The 12,460-nt window shown below is 40.1% G+C and overlaps 1 long non-coding RNA gene across 1 annotated transcript; it reads left to right on the forward strand.

Moving 5' to 3' along the window:
- The first annotated feature begins 3,709 nt into the window (after nucleotides 1-3,709).
- LOC125964969 (uncharacterized) lies at nucleotides 3,710-4,919 on the forward strand. The gene is made up of 3 exons (XR_007478357.1): nucleotides 3,710-3,774; nucleotides 4,033-4,303; nucleotides 4,851-4,919. It is a non-coding gene; the product is annotated as an uncharacterized LOC125964969 (long non-coding RNA).
- Nucleotides 4,920-12,460: the final 7,541 nt, after the last annotated feature.

Consider the following 12,460-nt stretch of genomic DNA (forward strand, 5'->3'; position numbering starts at 1 on the left):
AGCTTTTTTTGTCTGCTTTGTCACTGACATATTCCAAGTGACTGAAACAGTACCTTGACATAGTAGGCCTTCAATAATAATTCAAGGATTGAATTAAACGGTTTGTTTTTCTAAAAAAATTAATCAAGACTCAATAATGGGTACATTTCCAGAGTTTGTTTATTTCAGTATAACCCCAGAAAAGCCTGGTCTAATACGGGAATTTGCAAGGCCAGGTCGCTCCTCTCTAGGGTCTCTTCTTTAGAAGAAGGTAAATGTGTATCTCCAGATCCTTTCTGCCAAAGTTGCTCTCCACTCCTAACCTGCATTCTGAATGCTTGCTCAGAATGACGCAAAAGCATCACTCAAGAACAGTTTTCAGAGACAATTAAATCTAAATTTCATGTTTACAAAAGCAACATTTTCCTAAAAGATACAATCTGCAGAAATGTATCTCTATCCTCAATGAAGATAAATTTTCATTTTGACAGTTTAATGCCTCAGTGTCTCAAATATCTCAGTTCCAAACTGGGTCACACTTAATTTTGCATAAAATGTCTGATACAGTGATTATTTCTCAAAACGAGTAGCGATTTGCTCCAAAATTAAATCATAAACTCCACATTTAGGGACACAAAAACACTCTTGTCACTTAAAATGGGAAGTTTTCCCTCTTCATGGACATCAGAGTTTCCAGAAATACCTCAGAGCTCAATTTCAGCAGAGCACCCACTTACTGGGACATGTTGTTCTTCACTGTCTAGATTCTAGAACATAAACCAAACCCTGATGATAGGTGGACAGTCTCATCTAATCTGAATCAGCAGAGCTGCTCTCTGCTTCCACCTACTTTCCTGTTGGGGACTGGTGCAAGTATCTATATTTGCTGCTTTCTGGGTATCCATATGTGTGGGTGAACATTTGCTGATTTACCGGCTTTCAACCACTAGCTCCACATTAGTTAACTTCTGACAGGTCAACTAGAGGGGAAGAGAACATAATTTGTTTCACTAGAGATCATCATTTTTTTCTTATTCTGTATCCATTATCTCTTTTCTTTTTCCTGCATAGAGAATGATCATTCTTCCCCACTTTTCTCCAACCGTTCTACTTTGTGGTGGCCATGAAAATGTATCTGCCAGATCCCTGACTGTGGGCACCCTCATTAATGTGCTCTGAAATCCATCACTGCATCTGAGCCACAATCATGCTTTCTATGGGCTATCTTCTGCCAGTGACAGAGCAAGTTGGGAATACTAAGGCAGGCCTGTTCCTGAGAGGCACAGGACTCTTCTGACAGACAACTTTGACTCCAGGATTTCCCAATGACCTTGCCAAACTTCCTCAGAACTAAAATGAAGTCTAAGATGCTTTCCTCAACTTTCCTTCTTTTTTTCTCGTATTGACCTGTGTTGTAATCCGATGACTCTCCTGGCCTTCATTCCCTACCCCTTTCCTGCCTTAATTTTCCCTCACAGGCATTGCCTCTAATAAATCTCTTGCTCCTCTAATCCCATCTTGGAATCTGAATCTTGGACGACCCAGATTAACACAAGTGGTACTTAGAATGGATTGAGAAAATAGGTGAGGAAATGGGAGTTTACTAGTCACTTGGGGGATGAAGAAGATATCATCCAGATTGGCAGGTCCCTGGCACTAAGCAGTAGTGGCTCAAGATTGCTAAAGATTCCACTCTTGGTGACCTGGGAAATTATCCTGGTGAAGGGGAATGCTGTGGCAAGTACAATGGTGCAGACACCTGAAATGTATGGCAGCGGGAGGTGGGGGGGAGGGAAAGATGCCTACAAATAACCAAACATTTTTAGAACTATTACACAAAAACATAGTTGACGTTGATAGCCAGAAACCCAAAGTATCATCATGGCCCCCTGCTAGTGTGAGGGTCTAGGGGCCAGGAAATAAATAAGTCAGCTAAAGTTTGGCTCATAGTTGGCCCACTGGATCCAGAGATCCACCTACTGGTCATTTAGCCATTTCCTGAAAGTATTATTAAAATTGGTTTGGCAGTTGGACTAACCCCCACATAGGGTCCTTGGGCTGTGGGTGAAAGCTATCGTAATGGAAAAGGCTAAGTGGGAACCTCTGAAACTGCCCCCAGCCCCCAACCAAAATAGTAAATAAAATACAATATCATATCCCATAAATATAGTGGAAATTGTTGTTACTCTTAAAGACCTAAATGACGCAGAAGTGGTGAGCTCTCTATTTCTGTTTAACTCACCAGTGCGGCCCCTTGCAGAAAACAGATGGATCCTGGAGAATGACTATGGATTGTTACAGACTTAATCAAGCAGCAAACCTGATCATATGCCAGACATGGTATTGTGCTAAGGGGATTAATAAGAAATCAAGTTCATGGTATGCAGCCATTGATTTGAACAATGTGTTCTTTTTCATTCCACTTAGAAAAGATCAAAATGATTTGTATTCATGTGAGATAGACAATGAAATTAATTTTCAGTTTTGTCTCAGGGTTATGTTAGTACTCTTACTCTCTGTCATAATTTTGCTTGAAAAGATCTGAATCCCCTGCACACTCACAGAACATCACACTGATTCATTACATCAATGACATCATAATGATTGGACAAGAGAAGAGGTGACTAATACACTGAAGGCATGTGCTCCAGAGGGTAAAAGCACGTAAGACACGTGCTCCAGAGGGTAAAAGATAAACCATCTGAAGACTCAGGACCTGCCACTTCAGTGAAAGTTTTAGGGGTCCAGTGGTCAGGGACATGCTGGGAGATGCCTTCCAAAGCAAAAGACAAATTGCTGAATCTTGCATACTCTCCCACAAAGAGGAAAGCACAGTACCTGGTAGGCCTCTTTGTGTTCTGCAGGCAACACATTCACCACCTAGGAATATTGACCTGGTGACATGAAACGTTGTCAGTTTTAAGTGGAGCCCAGAGCAGAAAAGGGCTCTGATTGAAGCCTAGGCTGTGATTGAAGGCTTGCTGCTTAAGTCATATGATCTGGCAAAACCCATGATGTTGGAGGTGACAGTAGTGAGAAAATAGGCAGGATGGTGTTTATGACAGACCTTCATAATCTGGGACCCTGAAATATGGAATAAGGCCATGATTTTGTATCCCAGACTTTTTCTTACCCATCACAGTTGCACCATACCCCTTCCTCCATACCATATAGCATTATGGAGGAGTCTATTTGACCAGCTGAAAGAGAAGAAAAAAGTCTGAGCTTGGTTAAGATTGGCTTCATACTTGAGAGTGAACCAAAAATAGGTTTCGTTTCAGCCATATTGAGGGTGGCCCTGAAAGACAGTGGAGAGGGAAAATCTTTCCAGTGGGCAGAGCTGTAAGCAGTACACCTGGCATCTACTTAATGTAGAAGGTGAGAATATGTACAAGTTCCTGGGTAGTAGCCAATGGCCTGGCCATCAGAGATCTGGAAAGAAAAACACTGGAAGATTAGAGATACGGGGGTATAGGCTAGAAGGTATGTGAGCAAACATGTGGGAGGGGACATGAAGTGTATTGTACATTAATGCTCATGAAAAAGCATCTACCGTGAAAGAAGTTCTCAGCAACTAAATAGACAAAATGACTAGTTAGTTCATGTTACCCAGTCTTTGTCATTGGTCATCACACAACTGTCACAATGGGTACACGAATGAAATAACCATGGTGGCAGACATGGAGGCTATATAAGGGCCCAGTAGCATGGCCTACCATATATGGAGACTAATTTAGCAACTGCTGTCTCTGAATGTCCAGACTGTTAGCAACAGAGACCAACGTTGAGCCCCCAGTAAGGCACTATTTATTTCTCAAAGAAACCAGATGGCTATTTGATGGTTAATGTTGACTACGTTGGGGACTTGGTTCATGTGCAAGGGATAGATACCTAGTCTAGGTTAGGGTCTGCCTTTCCTGATCACAGAGCCTCAGCTATCACCACTATCTGGAGGAGTGAGAGAATAAGTACCAGTTGCCTTTCTGAGATCTACTGCAGTAACAGGGTCTGTAGTTCATCTCACTAACCTCCCTCTTCTTTGTTTCCCCCTAGGAAGATGGGTCCATGATAACCATGAAGTTGCTGCTCCCTGAACCTATGTGGAAAATTGGATCTGTTTGGTGAATGGGGTGGATAAGTAATAGCCATGAAAATTTGACTTTCAGATTTCTAACCCCGGGAAGCATAATTGACTGGCAGCCCTAGCTGCTGTGCTCTGAATATCACTGCATTTGTGCTGAAACCACGCTTCTCACAGGTTGCTCCTAGGCAATGACTGAGTGAAGCAGGTCCATTTCCAGAAGGGCACAGGACTCCCCATAAGGTGACTCTGCCTAAGGACTCCTGACAGCCTTACCTAACTTTCTTAGAACTGCACTGCAGTCTAAGATGTTTCTACCCGCCTCCCTTCCTTCTCTTTCTCAGTTTATCTAAAGGTAGACCTGCATTATGGTCTGATGGCTCTCTTGGCCACTCCCATCTCACTGTTTCCCTTACAGGCCTTTTTTTAAATAAAAATTTTCATCCAGTCTCTTCTTGTCTGCTTCCCAAGAGACCTGGATTAACATACCCTCTGTAATCCCTTTCAACCACTGCATATGTAACACACTGTGTTCAGAGTATGTGTATATGTACACATACTCTGAACTGGACCAGTAGTTCAGATGATCAGCAACTCTTTTTCACCCCACCTCTCTTCTCCATAAGTCCTCAGCACAAAAAATGGACTCACCTTAAGAAAACTGAGTTAATATAAGTTTACCATTAAAGTAAGGATGATGAGTGGAATTGTCAGAGTAACCCAAGATGCAGAGGTAAGGACTTTACATTAGGGGATCAAGCCTAAAGTCCTGTTTTCTTTTTACTTTTAGCCTGTTTTCTCCTTGCCTTCTGCTACACCTTTTGTGTAGTATCTGCTACACCTTTTGTGAGACAGGAGATACTACACCTTTTGTGTAGTATCTGCTACACCTTTTGTGAGACAGGAGAAGATCAGAAGTGAGCTCATAAAAAAGTGCCCAACCCTATGACTCGCCTACTTGATGTCTCAAGCTACCAGACAAATCTTGAATGATTCAACATCCTGGTAGGAAAAGGACAATTCCAATTGTTCCATATGGAGTAATTTACTTCAAGAAAAAAAAAAATAACACAGTATACGGGCATTGTTTAAGAGAAAAGTCAAAAAAATGAAAACAATGGGGCATTTGAAAGAACCTTAAAGCACACACAAAAAAATTAAACCATGGATAGAAAGATCAGGTTCTTCAGGAATTAAAAAACAAAACAAAACCTAAATGCCCAACTGGCAATACAAAAGTGGCTGCTATAGGAGGAAAGGCAACTTTCAAAAAGTGCAACGTTTGGGGCTTCCCTGGTGGGGCAGTGGTTGAGAGTCCGCCTGCCGATGCAGGGGACACGGGTTCGTGCCCCGGTCCGGGAAGATCCCACATGCCGCGGAGCGGCTGGGCCCGTGAGCCATGGCCGCTGAGCCTGCGCGTCTGGAGCCTGTGCTCCGCAAAGGGAGACGCCACAACAGTGAGAGGCCCGCATACCGCAAAAAAAAAAAAAAAAAAAGTGCAACGTTTGCCTTCACAAAATATCACAGAAGTACGGGTGCTAAACGTATCAACTAAAATCTAGCTGTCAAAAAGGAACTCAAGAAAAAAGCGTCTAGAGAGACTCAAAAACCAATACTAAGAGACTCTTTAAAATCCCTAAATGACAGAGTCCAGTTAAAATATAACAAGTACAGGGGCTTCCCTGGTGGCGCAGTGGTTGAGAGTCCGCCTGCTGATGCAGGGGACACGGGTTCGAGCCCTGGTCTGGGAAGATCCCACATGCCGCAGAGCAACTAGGCCCGTGAGCCACAACCACTGAGCCTGTGCTCCTCAACAAGAGAGGCCGCGATAGTGAGGGGTCCGTGCACCGCGATGAAGAGTGGCCCCCGCTCGCCGCAACGAGAGGAAGCCCTCACACAGAAACGAAGACCCAACACAGCCAAAAATAAATAAATAAAATTAAAAAATATATATATATAACAAGTACAAATTTAATTGTCTCCCTTTAGGAGGCATCAGAGGATTTCCAAGCCCAAATTTTCTTCTGAACAACTAAATTAGAATGATTAGGTCAAATTGTGATAATGTTTACATCTTGTACAACTAATTAACCAACAACTTATAGGATAACTCCTTAGAAACATATTTTTCCAATAATTCACCACTCTTACTAAGGCTCTTACCAAAGGCTGTGGTTAGTCTTTATGGTACCTTTGTAAGAATTAGAAAAAGGCATCCCCTCAGGAATTTCAGCTTCCACTCTACCCTGTGAAGAGCACAACCTTAATCCACTCACACACCCATTCAGTGGATGAACTTACCATCAAATCTCAAAGAAAATTAAGACCACGAGTTGTGAACTTCACCTTCCACCTTCTCCACCTCAGATTTAACTCTGTCTTTGCATATTCCCTCGTGTATAGAAGACATACTGTTTCCAGACTTGCTCCATCCTCCTGGGCACTTCCTCCTCTCCCTTTCCAGGGCCCAGTTATACCCATTTACATGCTCACACCATTACTCCTGTGCTTTCTGCGGCTTGTTTTCCTCAGCTGCCATGTAGGCTCAAGTCTCCTGACTTAAAAAACACTAAACCTTTTCTTTACTCTGTCCTCCAACACCAAACTTTTGGAAAAAGCACTATACGTACATCTTTATCCTCACTACTTCACCCCTCATTTGCTCCTCAGCCTTTTCACTGTTGTATCTCATCTTACCACTCCACTCAAAAACATTCAAAAAAGGTCAGTCCTGACTCCCTAAATCACAATAATTTCTGGTTTTGTCCTTCTTGATGTCTCTGCGTCATCTGACTCTATTGACTTTCTTTAAATGTTTCTGCCACTGGCTTCTCGGAGACCTCTACCTCTCTGACTTCTCTTTCTTAGCTTATTATTCTGTCTTTTGATTTTAAAAGGCAGGAAGAGCAGCACAGTCTTATGTCTATCTAAGCTTTATTGATATAATTTACCACGGAGTATAAGATCATTGAAAACTTGCACAAACTTTACATATTGATAGAAAATGTATTTTATTTCATTAAGGGGAAATCATATCTAAATAATGTGTTAGACTCCTTTGAAAGCAAAATTAAATATCTTAATTAGAGCACAACAACAAATGTAATGTTTTAGTACACTTTGATAAGATTCTATACTAAAAACACTTAAAAAACCCAAAAATCATCATGGAAAATATTTTGTGGGTAAAGAACTGCTCTAAAAGCACTAAACAAAGGATAAGGATAAATGGGCACTTGCATGTATTAGTACACTGAACAAGCACTAACTTGTGGAATGTACTTAGAAAAACAATTTTCCTTTTCTCTTCAATTGCCCACTTACATTTATTCAGTGGGTCTGGTCCTTCCCCTGCTTCTCTGTAAAAACTTGGCTTTTCTTCTTACTCTTATGTAAGAAGAGTTCACTTTGCTGGTTCATTTTAAGATTCTCTCTTGACTTGAAATATAGGGGGAAGTAATATTTCACAATTCTCTCGCTCTTAAAAAAAATACTTCTACAAATGCAGAGTAAAACCACCATTTTATGCCCTTGATGTGAGTGTTGTAAATCTAAAATTCATCAATTAACAATTCCCTTAGGTACCTGATACCTTAGGATCTCAGCTGAAACTTCCACTTTAACATTCCATTCCACCTGGATGAAGAGATTTAAACATCAGGGTAAGCCAGGGATTGGCTCTAAAGCATTCTTATGAAAACAGTTTGGTAAATGATTCAGAGGTGAGCATATGTGTGAAATCTCCAAAGTGGCATATGACATGAAACTTCCAATTAGTAAAATGCCAAGTCAACAGGATAAACCGTAGAAAGATGTAGGCGGGGGTCGTGGGCAGAGAAGTGACAGATAAGATAGAAGATGCTTTCAGGACAAAAATCCAACCACCATTGTCAGGGTAATGGTCTCCAGGGTATGGCCATGACCCTCTGGAAGAACGGGCTTCAGAAAGGTACAAATCTGCACATGAAATACAGTTCCTATTTATAGTTCTTATGTTATTGGAATCTTTTGCATGTTTGAACTAAAGTTCTTTAACTTCGTTAAAATCATTCTTCTTTTCAGTGAAGGACCGGATGCTTGAATTTCAAAACTGAATTTCAAGAGAACAGACTTTTGGTTGCTTGAGGGGGAGGTGGGGAGGGGAAGGGAAGGACTGGGAGTTTGGGGTTGATAGATGCAAACTATTCCATTTAGAATGGATAAGCAACAAGGTCCTAATGTATACCACAGGGAACTATATTCAATATCCTGGGATAAACCATAATGGAAAAGAATAATAAAAAAACAATGTCTACATGTGTGTAACTGAGTCACTTTGCCACACAGCAGGGATTGGCACAGCATTGTAAATCGGTTACACTTCGATAAAAAAAAATTTAAAAAGACCAAATTTCAGACAGCAAGATTTTACCTTCAGTCAATATTTCCATATATACTTGTAATTGAGACAAGGTCTTAAAACCTAAATTTATTATTCTTCACATAGAACTACTTAAAAGGTTTTTATCTTTTTAATAATTTATTTATTTATATTTTTCATTTTTGGCTGCGTTGGGTCTTCATTGCTGCGTGCAGGCTTTCTCTAGCTGTGGCTCTTCGTTGAGGTGCACGGGCTTCTCATTGCGGTGGCTTCTCTTGTTGTGGAGCACGGGCTCTAGGCACACAGGCTTCAGTAGTTGCGGCATGTGGGCTCAGCAGTTGTGGCTCATGGGCTCTAGAGCACAGGTTTAGTAGCTGTGGCTCACAGCTTAGTTGCTCCGCGGCATGTGGAACCTTCCCGGACCAGGGCTTGAACCCACGTCCCCTGCATTGGCAGGTGGATTCTTAACCACTGCATCACCAGGGAAGTCCTAAAAGGTTTTTATTATAAATGTGCTAATAAATTTTCCTTTTTGTTTTTATAAAAATGTGTGTACCTCTTTCTCCATGCATTTTCTCACTATTGTGCATGTGTGTGTACATTCGGCAATACAAATACGTAATTACCTAAGGTATAATAAAAAGTCTTCAGGAGGCTCTCAAGATCCGTTTTCCCTCATTGAGAAGGAAAGGCATTGGATAGCTGGTACAATGTCCACTAATAAAAATAAATGCCATTCAGACAGGAATTAGATAAGCAGCTTGTTCCTGCAAAAGCTGAACTGCAGCCAGTCTCGTACAAACTCATTTCATAAACATTTCTCTCTTCCAAAAAAAAAAAAAAAAAAAGAAAATTGATGAGATGGATAGACTCAAAATTTTCCAGGAAGGTACTGAGTATTCTGCTCAGGATTATCTCAGGGGGAAGCTTCCATCTGTTCTCTTTAATAGTTTAACTTGCTCTGCTTTGTTTCATATTTCTTTATCAGGACTTCAGAGTTGTTGCACAAGATGAAATATTTTTCTCATTTCCCCTTTATTAAAATACCACATTTATTTGAAAAAAATTTACCCTGCTCTATTGCTTACAGTATTATTTTAGGGTAGAAAAAATATTTTGTCACAAAGAAATATTTCATGATATCTCTATGGCTATATAAATATTTATGTAACTTTTAAAATGCCTTGACTGATTGGTTTTAGATTGTTTTGGATTCCATCTGCTTTCTCTGCCTCTCTGATAAACCTCCTTCAATCCCTGTGTCACTTCCTCTTTATTCCTGCTCCCCCACCCCGCTCATGAAGGTCACCTTCAAAATATTATCACCTTTATGTAATGTAGACACAAAACCTAACCATCACCTAAATGATTTCAATGTGAAGCATGACTATAAGCCAATGTGAGGAATTTTCAAAATAAACAAAAACTGAAGATAGTGCAAGAAAAGAAACTCCACAAGTCTTAGCATTGGAACAAGCACATAACTTCTTTTCTGCTGAATCCTTTAAATATATAAGTCCTGTAGTATTTTTTTTACAAAGTTATTCACACTGTTCTTACTCTCACTTTATATTTGGTATTAATACGCTGTCTGTTTTCTCTTTGGAGTATGACACCTTCTTGTTTTAATATTCATGTTAATAACTCTCAGAACTGGGTAGATTTTAATTTTTAGCAGCCCTTGTTTTCCTTCAATACATCCTCACATTTAAATATGAAAGACATGAAAGTGAGTGTCTATAAGATTTTTTTTAATTAGAGGAATTTCTTGTATTATATTGGTTTAAAAAAAACTCCTGGGCCTAGTAATTCATGGTTTTAAATTATTTGTTTGGAATCTTAGGAACTTCTCTACTATTCCAGTCTCCCTGTTAAAAAAAAAAAGTAAGCAAAGTGAAGATGAAGGCACTCTCAACTCCCCTGTGAAAGGTGGTATTTTATAATAATTCTTTTCTGATGGGCTCCTGTAATTTTCCATCACAAATTAGTATTCAAGATCCTTTCAAGCAGACACATCTTTCATATGCTCTAACTACATGGTTGACATTGAGGTGGGAGTGGAAACCAGCCCAAATCACACTGTATTCTCCCATTTTCTGCTCCAAACATTTTTATATGGGAATATCAGGTTAAAAGAAATCAACCTTAAAGAAGAGAATGAGGAAGTCTCAGAAGAGCCACACCCAGTTTGGGCAGAGGGTGTGCTTAGAAGATAAGCCAGTCTTACCTGCCTGCCTTGCTTACCAAGGGTATGGTAGTAGGTTGGGCTCACTGCATTCATATATAAGAAAAGCTCCCCCTCCACCAAAAAAAAGTGTGCTGAGGACACTGAGTTTTTATAGCCCTACGAGGCAGGTGGTATTATTATCCCCATATTTTACAGATGAGAAAACTGTATTTCAGGTCGTTTTTAGTATCATTTGGGGAATTGGCCAACTGCCTGAGTGAGTCATGGTCTTGATGCTCAGTCTTGCAGCCGCAAGGGCCCAAGACAATAACCCCACATTTCTGACCCCTTGCTTTAGCTGTGCCCAACATACACCCTGAATATTTGATAATACAGGCATAAAAATAACTCCATATTGTACTGATTATCACATAAATATCTGTGTTAATGAACATTTATTTTCAGTATTTTAATCACCAACTCTTATTTCAGTGCTGATTTTCACTTTGGCCATTTGTGCCAATATAAGGAAGCATTGGCATGGATATTGGAAGTAGGCAATTCGCCCACCCAGCAGGACCATGTTCCTCACACAAGTAAGCCAAACACTGAAATTTGCTGTCACATCATCCTTTAAAATTAAAGCTAGAATTGAGGAAAGCTACCACCAGGTGGCAACAAATATCACATGGTCAGAACCAGAGATAAATTAGTGGCCAGCAGCCATATTTTGTTTAGTTCAAGTGGTTTGTTGGCTTGTTCACTTTAAATTTAAGTCAACATTTAAAAATCAGGAGTGTTCACATAAAAATATAGATTTTCAGTTTTTCTGGAAAAAATCAGAATATCTAGCAATTACTGGCTCTGTGTTTCCTCAAGATAACAGTTGGTTGTAGCTGACTCCAGCTGCCCCATTTGGAGAGCCAGGCTGTCTCCAGCACTCCGTCATTCATATAATATATGCACATGTGCTTACACCCAGCCTGCTTCAGGTTACCTGCCTGGCCTCTGTGGCATTTTAGTGTGTGAACTCTTCATCCGAATTATAGGGCTAAGGCAGGAAGTATGGTTACAAGAAAGATTATATGCATTAACCTTCTAGACATCTTTAAGTAAAAATTTTAACTTTTGTTGCTAAAAACAACATTGTACCATCAAGGAATACAATAATTGAAAATTAATACAGAGATCAACGTATTTTTAAATGACCAAATTTTAGGTATAATTTTATATGTTTTTCACTAATGCTTAACTACTTTAAGTTACCTTATTCTAACGCTGTTCTTATCCTCTCACTGAAACAGAAATTTGGATATTCATCCTAAATACACATCCTGAAGGAATCAGGGCCCTCCTAGAGAGGCTATATATTTTGTTACTTCAAACCAATTTGGCATCTGATCATTCTCTTAGTTTCAAGTAAAAGCAAGAATTGCACAGCTGCCATGAGGAGCTTGCTTAGACACAGTTTCCTAACTTCCTACCTATCTCATTCTCTCTCTAGCAAGTGGAAAAAACTGCTGGAGGAGATAAGAAAGATAGCATCCTCTTCCTTTTTGCCTTCTTTTCACTCTTCTGTGAATTCACTCACAATCAGAACATGCAGAGAGAGCTAGTGATGGTTTCCAAGGTCAGTGATAGCTTTGACGGCGATGATATTTCTTTTTAGACTGTGCTCACTATTCAGAGCCAAACTTTCTGATTTCATAGAGAAGGTACGGTTGCTCTATAGAGGTAGTTTGGGGTGGCAGACAGAGCTCTAGCTTTGAGTGAAAAAAGTTTGGTTCGAATTGTTACTCTATCGCTCACTGAGTAATCATTAATATCTACTCGTACCCTAAGGCTTAATCTTCTTGATTATAACATAGGGATA

This window comes from Orcinus orca, chromosome 7 (genome assembly GCF_937001465.1).
Source record: "Orcinus orca chromosome 7, mOrcOrc1.1, whole genome shotgun sequence".
NCBI classification, from domain to species: domain Eukaryota; kingdom Metazoa; phylum Chordata; class Mammalia; order Artiodactyla; family Delphinidae; genus Orcinus; species Orcinus orca.